The sequence below is a fragment of the Pteropus vampyrus genome, unplaced genomic scaffold (genome assembly GCF_000151845.1).
Source record: "Pteropus vampyrus isolate Shadow unplaced genomic scaffold, Pvam_2.0 Scaffold322, whole genome shotgun sequence".
In the NCBI taxonomy this organism is placed as follows: domain Eukaryota; kingdom Metazoa; phylum Chordata; class Mammalia; order Chiroptera; family Pteropodidae; genus Pteropus; species Pteropus vampyrus.
The window spans coordinates 551,378-556,135 of record NW_011889103.1 but is presented as its reverse complement, the minus strand read 5'-3'; positions in this window follow the sequence as shown (position 1 = coordinate 556,135).

The following is a 4,758-nucleotide window of genomic DNA, read 5'->3' as shown; positions in this document are numbered from 1 at the left end:
TGGGACAGGGATTTGCCATTTTTTCAGGAGATTTTCATTTCAGGATTCCTCAGGCCACTCAGAAATAGCAAGAAGGATTTGACGCTGGCTCCAGGGCCCAGGAGGTTCCCCCGCAGCTGCTCCCCGCTTCCCAAGCGGGTCTTGGGTTTATGGCAGCAGCTGCAAAGTATAAAATAACCCTGCTCATAAATCCTCTCTTGCCAGGGTCCCTGATGCCAGAAGCTTCTGAGATGCCCAGCACAGGCATCCCACCAGCCCCTGGGGCCCTGCTGGAACTCCTGGGGCTGCCCTGGAGGGCTGGAGGGTCCAGGTCTAGGGGTGGCCACCTGGGGCCTCTTCTTTAGGATTTGGGGAGCCAGACTCAGCTGCAGGGTTCTGGAGAGGGAAAAGGAGGAACTGAGATTGCAAAGGGGTCGATGACTGGGACAGCAAGGGGAGGGGGAGGTAGTGGGACATGGAAATAAGAAACCAGGAGACCCAACCAATTAGGCCCCTCCTCACTGTGTGACTTGGGGCAAATCATTTAACCTCTATGAGCTATGGGTTCCTCCTTTGTAAAGCTGGGACCACAGCCCTTGCCTTGTCCGCTTGGAATGCTGAGAAGTTAATAGAGATAAGTGCACTTTACAATGTGCAGAGCAGTGTAGCATGGCAGTTAGGGGTGCAGGCTTCAGAGGACATGAGTTAGAATCCCAGCTCTGCAATTTCTCAGCTCTGTGGCCTTGGGCAAGTCACTTAATCTCTCTGGGCCTCAGTTTTCTCATCTGTGAAATGGTGGTACTTACCTTGGAGGGTTGTCAGAAGCAGAGGTCATTCACTTAAAATGCTTAGGACAGCCCCCACCCCCAGCTGCTCAATGAATGTGAGCTTCTGTTAGCTATAAACTGTGAAGAGCTGTGTGCAGAGAAGAGAAAAGGAAGAAACATCTGTGTCTAAAGGTCTGGCTGTTCTGCGATTTGCCTCTTTTTTTCCAGGTCTAGGTTTAGAAGCTTCAGAATCATAAGATCAGTGATTCTTAGATGCTTGAAACTTTGGAGTCTCAACATCTTTTCTTGGGGTTTAGGGCAGAGGATCTTGGAAGTGTTGGTGAAATGAAAGCAGTGCCGGCAGCCAGGGAAGCCCCGTGAACTTCAGGGAGGGATCAAGGGTGTGGCCAGAGAAGAGAGACAGTCTCATGCTGCCCTTTGGGTGGTGAAACCCCCCATCCCATGTGCCCTTCTGCAGGGGTTTGGCGCCTGGTGGGGGCCAGGGGTCATGCTGCAGCTGTTCCCTGTCTCCCTCTGGGCTACAATCACCCCAGCCAGGGCTTAGACATTGTCTGGGCAAGTGTAGCTGGAGATGTGGCTGGCAATATGGCTTGGGAAGCCGAGGGACTTGGGCCCAAGGGGGCAGGTGTCAGGGCTATTTCTGGGGAGGGTGGAAGGGTGAGGGGAGACCCAGTGGGATTAGCTGCCATGTGACCTAGAACGTGTCTTTCCCTCTCTCTGTTCTGTTCTCAGCTATAAAACAAACGAAATTTTTATAGCAGCAACTCTGGCAGAAAAATCCTCCAGGTACAGTGGGGGAAGGACATGAGGTGTCTGCATCCCGAAGGACGGGTTGAAATCCCAGGGTTGGAATTCCACCTCCAGACTCTGTGAACTTGAGCGGCTTTCGTCCCCTCTCCGAGCCTCAGCGCTTCATCTGTGCAACAGGTCCTACCACGTCTCAAGGCTCAGATGAGAAAACGCACCTGGAGCATGTGGCCCAGGATGGAGAAAGAGCTACATTTCTCTTGGCTCTTTTGATTGTCCTTGTCGTTCCTACCATCAGGAAACTCCAAAGAGGGTACCGTGGGTGGTTCTGATCTCCTCCAAGACCTGCGGGTCCGGCCCAGCATGGAGCTGGGTATTCAGTAGGTGCTCAATGAATGCTGAGCAGGAAGTGCTGAGCTCCCTTCAAGGAGCTCCTTGAATGAAGAGCAGAGGGAAAACTTGACACTGGGGGAGCTGGACATCTCTGCACCTGTCCTGAGAGAGGTTGTGATGTAAGGGGCTCCAGGAACCCCCTTTGACCCCCAATTCTTGAGCATCTTCTGTGTAGCAGGCATAGCACTAAGCACTTTCTAGACATTCAGTCCTCACAAAGCTGAGGGGGGCATGGATATTATCCACCTTCTACAGAGGAAGACACAGAAGCCCAGAGAGGTGAAGTGACTCACCCAAGGTCACACAGCCAGAAAGTACCTGAGCTGGGCTCTGAGCCTCTTGGCACTGTTGGTCCCCATAGTCCCTGCTCCACACTGCCTGCAATCCTATTCATGAATGAATGAACAAGTACATGAATGCAGGATAATGGGCTGGAGGAGGGGGCCCAAGACCAATGTGTCCAAACTGCCCTGAGGCCCCACAGCTCAGCTGACTCAAGTGTCTTCAGAGCTGCCAGGTGCTGCCTGCCCTGTGGTCTGTGAGATGGAAAGGCTGTAAAGAGGGCTTTGACCACAACGGGGCCACGGGATTAGCTCGTTCCTGTTCGCACGCAGTGCGTGCGCGCACTCTGCTCCGGGAGCAGCTCGGGCTGCTCACCCAGCACAACATTGTGGCCTCTGGGACCACGACCTGACAGGTTGCCTTTATCCCCATTTTACGGAGTATGCTGAAAAGGCCGGCGAGAGGTCATGTGGCCGGCGAATAACCAAGTCAGTCTGTAGGACTCCAAAGCCCTTGGCCGTGACTAAGATGCTGCATGCAAAAGGGGGAGTCCATAGGGTCTGGAGTCTAAGCCACAGACCTGAGGCTCTTGGGGGGCATGAACACAGAGGTAGGGGCCCCATGCAGGCACTGGCCTTGGGTCTGGGGCCCAGGGGTGGATGTTGAACACTGCTCCCTCCCTGGCTGTGTTTCCTGGAGCAAATCGCTTGCCCTCTCTGGGCCTCAGTCTCATCTCTGACAAAGGGAAGAAAGAGGCTTGCTCTGAATTTCAGACAGCTGGTGGGCCTCAAACTCTGTTCCTGTGAGGCATTATTATCAGCACCTGGGGAAAGAGATGCCGGATGCCATTTTCCTCTAAATAAAAATAATCACTTGATTCTTGGACAAGAAGGCCTTAGGAGAACCTGGCTTCTTTTTCCCCCTTTAATCCATCCCAAAGAGATCAAACGCTCCCCATTTTGAGAGACCCCCTTGATGAAATCTCCCAGCTCCCTTGGTCATCTCTCCAGCATCTGAACAAACCCTTTATCAGGAAGTCCTTTCTTCTAGCTAACCTAAGTCGAACAGGCTGATCCCACAGGCCAGTTTCCCCACAGTCTGGACTGCTGGCTGGAAGGACCGGGTAAGACATTGGGGAGCCAGTTAGAAAGACTTTCGAATTTTTCTCACGGCCTCTCATAAGATAAGAACATTTTGTCTTTGTCTAGATCTGATCTTCGCACTGTCCGGTTTTGAGCAGACTGGAGTGAGAGAGAAATGGCCTTTTTGAAGGGTCATAAGGCAGCATCTATCAGAGTTGGAAATGTCCTTGCCCTTTGCCCCAGACATTCTTTCTGGAAACTGCCTACAGAAATAGGTATGTCGACCCTGAGATGGATGTGCAAGGATGTTCATTTAGAATAAGTGAGCGAAAAAGGAACTCTCTACATGCCCATAAGTGTGGGAGAGTTAAAAAGATGTTGGTCCTGTCAAGTGAGAGGATATTTAGAATTTGCTTCAGGACAAGGGTCCAGAACATAAATATGGTCAATATTTCCCAATTCGCTTTTCACATAAATGATTTCATGTTAAGAATCTCTATGAAGTTGGTTCAATCAGCTTCATTTAGCTGAGGAAAAAACTATGTCAGCTCAGAGAATTGTTGACGAATGTGGTGCCAAAGATGTAAGGTGACTTGTTTGGGGAGAGGGCTCGGGTCCGAGTTCTGGCCTCAGAGCTCAACTTCCTTGTGGGTTGTGGTCTACTTTAAGGGAGGGGAAAGAGCTCTGAGCTCCAGGAAGCAGCCCTGACGTGATTGTCTCACACACAGAAGTCACCTGTTTGAGGGGTGAGCCCAGACTGCAGTTTACCTTGGCTTGGCTGTCTCTCGCATGGAGCCAGTTCAGGGTTCCCACAGCCTGGGCCCCTTGGGCTCGGTGGAGCATAGTTTTCAAACAAGTGGTATAGTCCTATCACTTGACCTACAAATGAAGAAACTGAGACCCCCCAAAGGTAATGGCTGAGGCAGATCACCATCCCGGGTTACCTGACTCTGTGAGTTCCCATTCAGGAAGGATCTTTAGGTAGATAGACGATTGAAGCATCCATGAGTGACTGTTTCATAGCTTCCTGTCTATGCTCTTCACTTTCTGTGTGTGTGTGTGTGTGTGTGTGTGTGTGTCTTATTGCAATGGCTGGAACCTCTAATTCAACATGATTGGTGGTTGTGGTGGAGGTGGAGGTGGTAATGGACATCCTTGTCTTATTCCTGATCTCGATGAGAATGCTTCCAAAATTTTCCAGTGGCCATAATGTTTGCTGTCGCTTTTCTGGTAAATGCACTGTTTTAAGTTAAGGAAATTACTTTCTATTCTTGGATTACCAAAATTTTGTATTGCAAATAGGTTTTGAAGTTTATCAAATGCTTCCCCCTATCTCCTAAGATGAGACGGTTCTTCTTTTCTCACTGTGGGGAACTGGATAAAAACATTCCTAGGAAATCCAAACAAGCTGGCTTTGTCTCAAGTGTGGACCCTCCCACTCTTTCACGTTCCCTTGTCTCTTCTTTCTCCCTAAAATGCAGACAGTT